A 12,335-nucleotide genomic window follows, 5' to 3' on the forward strand; every position below is an offset into this window, starting at 1 on the left:
AGTGTGTGTCTGCACACAGACTGTTGTGTTGGACTGTTATTCAGTTGTCTGCTGAATGTTTTCAAATGTCTGCATCTCAGCTGTGATGAGGCTGGGGGTCATGGGAGGCCACCGTAGCAGCCTCTTCAACATCATGACATCATCATAAATGCTGCTGGACTGTCTGATGGGCTGACGGTGAAAAAGCCGTCGGGAAGGAAACAGAAGACATTTCAGAGGCTGCAGCAGATTTCTTTGATTCGGGGCCTTTTTCAGCTTTATTGGACAGAGCAGTGAAGATAAGTGACAGCAAAGCAGAGAGAAAGGGGGCGTGGCCCGGGTCAAAGCCAGGCCAGCTGCTCTCCACCTCGTGGTCACCTGCTCATCCTAGTGAGCTCCACCAGCAGCCCTTTCACACACTTTACACTGTCAAACACTGTGTGTGGACCTCAGCTAACAACAGGCTACATTTAAGTCTGGACTACATGCTTTTATATTGTTTTTATTCCATCAGCAGCTCAACATCATGAGCAGCTTTGACATAAAGACATCAAACTCAAGCTGACTTTAAACTACTTTTAATACAGGGGCTCAAAAACAACAACATCTTTATTATATATCAGGACAGAAAGTCATTTCATCTCAAAGGGAAACAGCTTTATTTGGAATAACCAGCACTATCAACTGGTTTGGGATCTCCACCAGTTTCATGTCTTTGCAGCTTCTCCAACAAAGTTCCTGTAAAATCAGCATGTTTGTCTTTATTGGTTTGATAGTGATTGATTATTCAGTCCCAATCTGCTGTCATCTAAAGAACAAAATGATGTTTCTATGAGTCACAAAGCTCCAGATGTTGTCGGCTTCACAAAGAAAACAAAGAACTTAAACACAAAGTGTTTGGAGCCAAAATGTTCCCAAGCTGCTCTTTTTGAAATGGCAGAGGTACAGTGGTGTCTAACAGCACACTGTGGAAGGCAAACATGTTATTGTTGGATGAAACTTCATGAATCCTTTGTAGATTTGAGCTGTTGGAGCCTTTCTTTTCTCTTCAGGTGTACAGATGCTGAGGAGGCAGGTGAAGCAGGTGGAGCTGTTGTGATGCTGGCAGAGGGTGTGTCTTAGTAACTCTGTGAGGCAGAACTGGATCCAACATTGTGGATGTGTTGATGTTGGAGCCATTAAGAGTCTCTGGCCACACTGTAGGATTTCCCTTTGATCCACTGTGGGGGCATTTTGGAGTCTGTCAGTGAAACTCTTCATGTTTGTGTTTGACTCCAGTTTATAGAAACAGAGAAATGTGTCATGCTTTTGTTCGGCCTCCACAAATACACACATTTGTTCATTGGTTGGACTTTTTGGAAGGAGACACATTGAAAACCATGTTAATAAGATCTTGTTGTTTCCTGTGGATCCGACACAGAGAGTGGACTTCAGACAGAAAGCGTGGAAGAGATTTTAGAGGCCGTGTGTGGCAACAGGAAGTTTCTGTGTGTTTGCTGATCTTACATGTGGAAAACAACACGTGATGTTTGTGAAGTTCTACAATGATCATTGTTCTCACAGCATTTTGAGTGGGAACAGTTCAAACTGGGAGTAGTGGGAGTTATTTACTGATTGAAACAAGCTGAATGTTTCTGTGACGATGAAGATCAGCAGCTCAGCTGATCAATGAACTGACATCTATCAGTCGTTTCATGAGATGAAGTCATCAGCAGACATTTGTTCTGACTGTGTGATGAATGTCAGAAGGTCAGGGCTCTGCTTTAGTCACTGCTTGATGATCATTGGCTCATTGTTGAATCCAGGGCCCAGTCTGACCTCTGACCTTTGCTGCAGGTCTTCTGTGTTATCTCCACTTTCATGTCTGATCTTCTGCTGTATCGTCCAAAATAAACATCTGGATCATTTCCAACACTTCAGCAGATCTTTAGTTTGGGCAGTGCAGCACAGAATAACACATATTGTACTATACTGCCCACTTCCTGATCTTATTGGATCTGTGTGTGAGGTTGGTGAAGGAAACACATGTTTACTGAGTGAGTCGCTGCCATTAGGAACTAGTTTTTATATCACAGCCTGGAAATCACACAGGACCATTTCTGCAAGTGAAAAGTCGTCATTGGAGGAAAATCATTGTGTAGTTTGTGCGACTGAAGAATTGTCCCAACTACATGTGCTGCTGACCCTTGACCTTTTCTTTAGGTGCACAGAGGAGTCTGTGGGAACATCCAGAACTGAGGCATCTTGTGTACAAACGTGTTCAGACCAGATGTCAAATGATGTCAGATGTCATCCGTGAATGGATGCAACTGTGGATCGTTCCAATAAAATGAGGCAGTTTTGTAAGTACAAGCCCACTACAACCCATCATCAACATTTTAAATTACATTATACATCTTCACTGATATAAAGCACCACTATTTTAACCTGATTCACTTTTTCCACCCTAACAGTTCATTCCTCAAATCAAACAAGATATTTGACCCTAAAAAAATGCATCAACAAATAATTTTGTAATAAAATATTTATTCTTCAACTTTTACAAGTGAAATCAAACAAGTGTGTTTAAGAGTGAAACCAGAGTGGAAGCTGCTCATATAGAGTCCAACCCAGGCTAAAGTAAGCTGAGTAGAGCAGCACCATCAAAGTGTTGGCTCTCTGAACACGGTGCAAGATCGCCATCTGCAGGACAAAACTAGTTTTTCTCGCACTCCTCGTCAACATCAAGATGATGTCATCGTACAGCAACTGATTCCCTGTCCGTCTGGAACAAAGCATTTACATTAAAAAGACATTTACAGAAAATACAAACACCAACAACACATCTCATCATCACATGATATTTTATTATTTATTATATTATATATTTTTATTGTACCATCAACATCAACAAATACCAGCATATTTTCTTTGAGATTGAGTAGAGTGGACCTTTCCCTTGGTTCACTTCCTGCTCGCAGCATCAGCTGACCTCTGACTTCCTGGCAACCAATGAACAAGCGTTACTGTAACAGGAAACACAAACACGTCATCAGAGGATCTTTATGTTCATCATCATCACTGTTTCCTTGTTCTGTCACAAACACACAACACTTCCTGCTCTCTCTCTGATGGATCTGATTGGCTGTTTCATTCCCAGGAGGTCAGGGCGTCACACAAACAGCTTTAACTGCACAACGACACACTTTAAATCATCTGCAGACAAACCTGTGTGTTTGATTTATGAAGAAATAATAAAGACGTGTGTACAGCTGTCCATGAAGCAGCTTCTCACACAAACTCTGACACTTCAGCCACTTTAATTCCTGCAAAGCTGCGTAATAAAGAGCTGTGACTGCTATGAGCTGCTGATGATGACTGCATGAAGCTCTCAGCTGAAGCTTCTTTCATTTATTTTAATGTTAATGTCGCCTTTTTAAGTCTGTGTGAGGATTTTAATGACACACATTAAAGGAGCTTCTTTGATTAGAACCAAATTCATGTTGATTTTCAGCCTGAAATGATAAAAACTTTAATAATTCTGTTTATAATCATCAACCTGGAGACTAATGAAAAGTATAATAGTGAAAAAAAGCCTTTATTATTTGAGTAATGCCTGAATCTGCTCAGAGACGGAGACAACACAGAGGTGTTGATGAAAGTTTGACATTAACTGAATTAAAAACAAAGTGCTCTTATTGTGAAAATCTGCCTCCTACTTCTTTAAATCATTTTTATGTATTTTTTAACCTCACAGTGAAACATTGAGGCATTAATCTGACACAGTTTGATCAGCAGCTGTGTTTTCACTGACGTTTCACTTTGATTTGTTCAGACTGAGCAGAGGATCGGTTCTCTGTGTGCGCACTGCTGAGAAACACAAGCTCATTTCTGCTGTTTCATGAAAAGTGTTATGGAGGAACAAGAAGTTCAGCCTCTAAACTCTCAGCGTGAGGACTGAGTGAAGAGTTTCAGAGCAGAGAGTTTTGGCTCACAGCTTTTAGCGTCTACACAAAGAGACGATTACGCACTTGATCTGAGAACATCTCCACCTCCTACAAACAAACTCTCCTACGAGCAGCTGTCACAACCACAACAGGCAGAAGACTGGATTTCTTCAGGTCAGATTTCATGCAGTTTGCATAAATTGTGTGTCACAGACTTTGTAGTTCACATTTGTGTGACTCGTTTAAATCTTCTCCTCCTGAAAGTGAAACTCTTACAAACACATCAGGCCACAACCTGCTGCAGGTTAATGATTGATCTGAAGGCAGCTGACCTTTGAGCAGGAACTTGTGAGTCTTTTATTGTGTTTAGCACTGCCAAGTGCTGGCCTCTGCTTCCACCATCACATTTACACTGGTAGGTTCAGCACTGCTGCCTGCTTCAGACTGAATCCAGCAGCACAAAGACACAAGTTAATAAAATCAGCATCTATTCCTTTATCACTGCTTTGTTACAGAGGAGAACAACGCTCCAGTAACGCGTAATCCGATTATTTTTTTGAAGTAACGAGTAAAGTAAGGGAATACTATTGCAAAAACAGTAATTAGATTACCGTTACTTTCCCGTAGGAACGCTGCGTTACTGCGTTACTAAAACCGTGATTTTTTTGCGAGAATGTCTCACGACAGTGACGTAAGCGAGTGCGACGTTAGTGACAACAGCTGTGTGCAGATCAACAATGGATCATATATCGAGTGCAGAGAGAGTATGAGCGTGCAGCGTTTAAAGCGTGGAAGTACTGACCTTACTTTGAGTTTGATTCCATAAAAAGTGACAAAAACATTAGTGTCCGCTGTGCGTGGGAAGAAAACTTCTTTTTACAGCGAAAAAACCCCTAAACTTCCAACAAGCACCGAGTAGCTACGACGTAATGGGAAACTCACAGAGAAACTCACGGATTCTTCCACATAAGTCACTCATAAATAAATATTTGGAAAAGAAACATGTGTAGCTGTAGCAGCAAACAGTGTGTTAAGTGGATGCGTTGTACAGGGAGATGGCCACAGGCAGGAATGATTTCCTGTGTCGTTCAGTGGTGCTTTTCGGTAATCTCAGTCTCTCACTGAACGAGCTCCTGTGACTGACCAGCATGTCATGGAGTGGGTGGGAGGTGTCATCCAACATTGTCTTTATCTTGGACAGCATCCGCCTCTCCGACACCACCTTGAGGGAGTCCAGCTCCATCCCCACAACATTGCTGGCCTTACGGATCAGTTTATTAAGTCTGTTGGCATCTGCGACCCTCAGCCTGCTCCCCCAGCATGCAACAGCATAGAGGATCGCACTGGCCACAACAGACTCATAGAAAATCCTCAGCATTTTCTGGCAGATGTTGAAGGACCTCAGTCGCCTCAAGAAATAGAGACGACTCTGGCCCTTCCTGTAAAGTGCTGTGGTGTTTTTAGCCCAGTCCAGTTTATTGTCAATGTGTACTCCAAGGTATTTATAGTCCTCCACAATGTCAACACTGACCCCCTGGATTGAAACAGGGGTCAAGTGTTTCCTGGTCTTCCTGAAGTCCACGATCAGTTCCTTGGTCTTTGCCACGTTGAGCTGCAGATGATTCTGCTCACACCACGTGACAAAGGAGTCGACCACAGCCCGGTACTCTGTCTCATCATCCCTGCTGATGCATCCAACCACCGCAGAGTCATCAGAAAACTTCTGAAGATGGAGGTCTCTGTGCAGTGGCTGAAGTCTGTGGTGTAGAGGGTGAAGAGGAAGGGGGAGAGGACAGTCCCCTGTGGTGCCCCTGTGTTGCTAATCACCTTGTCAGACACACACTGTGGGAGACGTACATATTGTGGTCTTCCTGTCAGGTAATCAACAATCCAGGACACCAGAGAAGCATCCACCTGCATCGCTGCTAACTTATCACCCAGGAGGGTCGGCCTGATGGTGTTGAAAGCACTGGAAAAGTCAAAAAACATGACCCTCACAGTGCTCGCCGGCTGGTCCAGATGGGTGTAGACACGATTGAGCAGGTAGATGATGGCGTCCTCAGTTCCGAGACGAATCATAACTAACCTCGTATTGTGGATGGATGATTTCAGTTGTTCTCCTGACTGAAGTTTGGCCCGTGTACAGCATCCTGCTATGCGATTGCATTTGTCCCTGACCACCAGAATCCCTCACGTTAACTTTTATCGAGTGGAAAAAAAGTTGGCGTTCATCCTCCAGCTTCACTGTGCTAATGTTATGCTAACATAGCTGTGTCGCTAGCAATCACGTAGCACAACATTATATACCAGGTAGTCCAACTTCAGTAACCCTGCAAACGCCACTGCTGTTTAGTTTTCTGTCTTCATTTATGCTGGAAGTGATAGCAGAGCTGTTTGAATTAGTTTCAAAAATCTCTCAGTCAGAACATGGTATGAAATGTTTAGGTGTAAACTAGCGAGCTGACTTCCTGTTAACTTCTAACTCCGTTAAATTTAATAAATTCTGTTTTCATGGATGTTAAACTTAATTGTTACACCTGGTAAAGCAGCAACGCTGATGATTTTATTAAAGATGAAAGAATTTAGGCCGTTTTTAACTCTTAGTGTTCGTTTGACTTTGGGACCTGAAGCTGTCGGAGTTTTAGACCCAGATTACTCCGCGAAGCTCCTCACCACGGCAGCCGTAATGCTCTGACAATCCATCAAGCAATGCGGCTTCGTAGCTTACCAAAGTTCTACTAAAACATTTTTTAACAGATTTCTGCACGCCCAAATCGGTTCGAGGTCAGTAAGCACAACCAGAATTCATACATAAGACACACTCTTGATTTTTGAGAAAATTAAAGGATTGTAAGTCCTTATAGTGTGGAAAATATGTTATACAGAAGAAAAGAATATATCGCGATATATATTGTTACCGCACATGCTTCAAATTATACCGCGATATGGATTTTAGGCCATATTGCCCAGCCCTAACTCCCAATTTATTTACAACATTTGAAACATACAGTGTAGCTCCGTCAAAACACTCCAAGGCCAAGTGAAAGTGCTGAGAGGGAAAAGATCATGATTAATGATTTATTTAAACTCATAACTGGGTGCAGCAGCTGAGCTTTGACCTGTGAGCTGCAGCTTAAGCTTCTTTTATGGTTCAGTGTTTAATGTGTAAACTGTTTATCACTGCAGAGACGCCTACAGGCTATCTACTGTTCAAAAGTGAATTGTTATATACAGTGTGGCAGCTGACCTTTGACCTGTGAGCTTCAGCCTCTTTGCTGAGTGTTTAATGCTCATCTATTGAAGCCTGCAGACACACCCACATATCATCTGATTCGTTCTCAGGGTTGTTTTCTGTGTGTTGGAGTTGGAGCAGAAACCTGCTGCAGGTTAATTATTGATCAAATTAATATCACAAAAGGTGCAGCAGCTGACCTTTGACCTGTGAGCTTCAGAGTCTTTGCTGGTGTGAAGTGTTTAATGTGACGCAGTCTGCAGACACAGACGACTGCTGACGGAGAAGAAGCAGAGGATTTTCTCTGTTTCTACACAGACCTGGTCCAGACAGCAGAGAGCTGCAGAGTGAAGACGTTCATTGGAAGAAGAAGCTGAGTAAGTTCAACGTCCTCTTTGAATCCTGGATCAGGAAGTGAATATTTGGTGTTTAAATAAGGTTTCTGTCTTTGACTCAGCCTGCTGTCACTTTGTTTCAGAGAGAAAAGGAGATTTTAGATTAACTGGTGTTCCTGCTGCTCTAGCATTAAAGGACAGTATAGGTGACCGCGCTGATGCCTGTTTATAATTTCACCAAAGCTAATAAACTGTTGGCTAAATTTTCTTGTTTTCAGATGTAAACAGAGGTGAGAGGAGCAGATAATAAGGATTAAATATTATGCTGAATAACTAAATTCTGCTAGTCTGTGACGTAACTCCCAGCAGCATCGCCTCATTTCTTTGACCTTTAACATGAGTTAGCTTAGCTAGCAGAGCAGCTATCTCTGCTGTCTGTCATGTGACCGAGTCAAGTGTGTGTAGTAGACTTGTTAGCATAGCTAGCAGGCTGACAGAGGCTAGCAAACTGTGTGAACACTTTGTAAGAGGTGAGCAGTAAAGAGAAGGATAAGGAGCTCCTCCAAATGCTGATAATGCACTTAACCTGAATTTTCTGCTTGTTACATTATATGTGACGTTCAGTCAAAAACAATTACTTAAATTAACATTATTATTAGTATTATTATTATTCATAACATGGCTCCCTACTGTAGTGGTTTGAACAACTGATCTGTGGTTATTGTGTCCCTGCAAATTCAACAATGCGCCTCAATGCAAAGCATCAAATAAACATTTTTATTATCAAGTCATTCGACCTACTGGTTGAATCACCGTAGCTCTGACAGTGAAGCACACTCATTTTTATTGGTAGTCACCTTGTGAGCAATGTTCCCTCTAAGCTGCGCAAGTGCGCAATTCAACCTGCCAACACGGACGATGATGCAGTTCTACACTGCAATCATCGAGTCCATCCTCACCTCCTCCATCACCGTGTGGTACGCTGGAGCCACTATCAGGGACAAACAGAGACTGCAGCGTGTTGTGCGCTCTGCTGAGAAGGTGATTGGCTGCAGACTCCCATCTCTGCAGGACCTGTACACCTCCAGGACACTGCGGCGTGCAGCTCGGATCTCAGCTGACCCTTCTCACCCTGGACACAGTCTGTTTGACCTGCTCCCCTCAGGCAGGAGGCTCCGGTCCATTCGCACCAGAACCTCTCGCCATAAGAACAGTTTCTTCCCCTCTGCTGTTGGACACATGAACAATAACCGTATGACTGTCCCTGCCACTAACACATGACCCTACGCTGTGTCACTGCATCATTCCATGTTTGGCACTGATCACCACCTGCACTCATGTATATATCTTTCTACGCAGCACTCTTAATTCTTATTCTCATGTATATATCTCATGTATATCTCATGCACATATCTTTCTACGTAGCACTTTTAATTCTTATTCCTACTTTTATTTTTTTCATGTCTATTTAAGCGCAATTTATGACAGTTTGTTTGCACTGAAGCACCGCAGCAATTTCCTAATGTTGTAAACCTGCTCAACATTTGGCAATAAACCCCTTTCTGATTCTGATTCTGATTCTGAATTGCGCACTGTTGGCACGGTCTCTGCGCAGAGAAAATCTGTGTTGCGCACACAAAAAGAATTCTAACCTGAATTGAAATTAAAGTAAACCAATCAAAACATGGCATTTAGTTGTTAAGAAACGGAGTGACGGCGTGTTTGAGATGTGAGAGATTTGAGGCGTTTAGAGCAAATCTTGTGTAGTTAGTGTGTAGTTAGTGTGTAGTGTAGTCAATAGTGTTGTTGTGTGTGTCAGAACAATGAGGCGACTGCTGAGTGTTACAGGTGTTACAGCAGTGACACATCTGCTGCTGTCAGGCCTGCAGGTATCAGGCTGTTGTTCTCCTTCATCTCATAGAGGACAGGAATTATTTTTTGGAGCGGCACAAATAATTTGTGTGGCATCAGATTTGATGCAGAACAGCTGATTGTTCTGTAAATAGTTTGAAATGTTTATTTTAAAAAAACACCTTGGCTGCATTTTTAGGTAAACAGCTGCAAAAAACTTTGTTTGCATAACTCAGTTACTTTTTTGAAGAAGTAACTATATAATTAACTGCCCAACTGTCAGGGGTTTTGACATTTATTTTCACAAGTAAGAGAAAATAAGACACTTGCAGACCAAATCAGAGAGTTTTAAGACATGCGCATGGGTGTGTGCCTCTCAGCAAAATCACACACACAGAATGCATGTCTTGTTCCTTTATTTATAGGGTAAGAAACTGATTACATAGTACTTCCTCTTTTCAGTTACAGGAGGAGAGTTCAGGCATTATCTCAACCTGTCTGACCTTTCAGACTGGGGTAAAGAATACAGAAGTTTATCATGCTTATCTGACATCACAGATACTAAAAAAGAATACATTGCGTTTGTGTTAACAAATAGACTCAGTTACGTGAAAATATATGAACACTAGAAAATAAAACACACTTGATTATATTGTATTTGAATATAAAGCACATTTGATTATACTTGATCATATTGCATAATAAAAATCCTCTATCACCAACATTGGTCATTATTTACTGTATGTTGCAGACAGAGTTACAGACTCTCTCCCAGACCACAGACTCATAATACAAGTCAGAGCTTTATAAAAAAAAAAGAAAGTTGTGTTTTCAAAATTGGAGTTCAAGTTTTTTTTTTTCCTTCCAATAGTGTTAACATACTACACACGTCATGAACAAGATTTTTTTAAATTTTCATTGTAAGTGGGCTAAAGCAGTTAATTAAAAGTAGTCCATCAACTGAAAGGTTTAAAATGTTCACACGTGTTGGACTGACTGAAGCTTCCAGTCACAGTGACTCAGTGTGTGTCAGTGAATGCATCGTGTGTGCTTCAGGCTCCACCTAGTGGACTGATAGCAGAGCAGCTGATGAATTTGAAGAGTGTGGCCTTTTTGCACACAGCCTGTAAATGTCAACAACAAAAGGAGTGTGTAAAACATGTATATTGTAGTGATGCAGTGTACTGTGTATATTTATACTGGCAGTATGGAACATGATTATTTGGAAATGCCTAAAATGGAAATGATCATATACTGTGAGGTGAGGTGTGGACAGTGGTTGTGCTTTTGTAACATTGAGGCAAGGACAGTGATTAGTGTTTAGGGGACACATCATTGGTTTTTGTTAAAAAGAAACAGTTTCTCCACTGTGGCAGGTCGTAGGCGATTTTTTTTTTCTAAACTGTCTCTAACTCTCACTAACCGCAACTCTCCATCAAACGCCCACATTTTGTCTGAGGGGTTTATATCGCTGTCATAGCTCGCGGCAAAGTTCGAACCGCTTCCTGAACCAGTCACGTGGTACAGCCGGGCAGCGAGGCTTCGGACGTCATCATTTTCAGCTCCTCCCATAAATGAAGCAAGCCTCGATACGCGCTTCGCGGAAACACCCCCTCCATTACTCGACACACGCTTCGAAGCCTCGATACAGAACGTCCCATCACTAGTTAAAGCTGAGTAAACACTGACCCCAGACCAGCACCGTGATAAAGTGAGCTGCTGCTGCTGAACTTGAACAGGTAACAAAGTGATGAGCAGTCAGGCTGCAGGTTTCTACCTGTTCATGTTTCTACAGTAGAATCACTTTGAAGTGTCTTTGTGCTGTTTCATCTTTGATTTGTGTTCATAAACACTCAGAGAAACATCACGTGACCTCATCAGGATCTGTGTTGGTGTGTGGGGCTGTACCTCAGCTTTATGTTGTTACATGCTCATTTGTTCATTTTACACAGTAACATCAAAGTAATGTTATGAGGAGTAATGAAGTAACGTACTCCATTACTTTTAATCAAAGTGTTCTGTGTAATATGTGTAATAATGACTGTTTTGAGTAATGACCAACACTGATCACAACAAAGAGGAAATGCCTCCAACATGCACAAACATTTGAGCCACAACATGCAGTTAATGTGCACAAATGTCTTTGATATGCTGCTCAGTGATGGTGGTGACTGTCAGAGCAGAGCTACTGAGAATCAATAAGTAATATCAATGATGGGATCAGAATCACTAAATTCTTCTCATCCCTGTCAGTATCATACATGTGCTGTATAATGTGATAAATGTAGAGGTGCTGGCTGTTCTCTCACTCTGCTGTTTAGCTGTAAAGGACGCCTCCCTGCCTTTGTCTCATTCATGACCTTTAATAGTCTCTTCTAACATGCAGAGATCTGTATGATCTGTTTCATAGAGTCTAACCAGCCTGTACAGGTAACAACAACAGTCACTGCATCACTGACACACAAACGTCATCTCTGTCAATAACAACATTCATACATGGAATAAAAACACATCAGTGGATCATTGCTGGAGCTGATGTTTGTGCTCCTGGTGCAAAGGCTCTCAGTTTCCTCCTTGAAATAACATCAGTGGTGGGTCAGCGACATGCTTTCTTTCCCTCTCAGGTTTAAATATCTGGGACTCTCCACCGTTTGGTTTTAGAGCTGAAGAAGCTTCTCTGATGAAACGTCTTCCAGAAACTTAAAGACGTCTCTTTTCTCTCCAAGCTCCTTAGATCACATGACCTGGATGACTGAACCTACAGACACATTGACCTGGTTTCTAGGTAGAGCTGGGCGATAGAACGATAACGATATGTATCGCGATATAACTTTTTCTCGATAGAAAAATTAAACTATTGCGATAGACCTCGCCGCTCTTGTCCTCTTAAAAAAAAAAAAAAAAAAAAAGGTCAGCCAATCCAAACTAAGTAGCCGCACGTGTGTTTGTTTGGGAAGCAGCCAGCGGGTAATGGAGGAAATGAGTGTGCCGACTAGAAAAATCAACCGAGCG

At 42.0% G+C, this 12,335-nt stretch overlaps 1 protein-coding gene across 1 annotated transcript in view; it reads left to right on the forward strand.

Moving 5' to 3' along the window:
• LOC309702172 (NACHT, LRR and PYD domains-containing protein 3-like) overlaps positions 1 to 12,335 on the forward strand; it is a 270,070-nt gene that overhangs the window by 89,196 nt on the left and 168,539 nt on the right. The window contains exon 2 of the mRNA XM_082526641.1: positions 7,324 to 7,514. The gene's annotated coding sequence lies outside the window, so the exon portion shown is untranslated. The remainder of the gene's footprint in view (positions 1 to 7,323; positions 7,515 to 12,335) is intronic.

This window comes from Aulonocara stuartgranti (assembly GCF_965226115.1).
Source record: "Aulonocara stuartgranti genome assembly, chromosome: 3".
Taxonomy (NCBI): Eukaryota; Metazoa; Chordata; class Actinopteri; order Cichliformes; family Cichlidae; genus Aulonocara; species Aulonocara stuartgranti.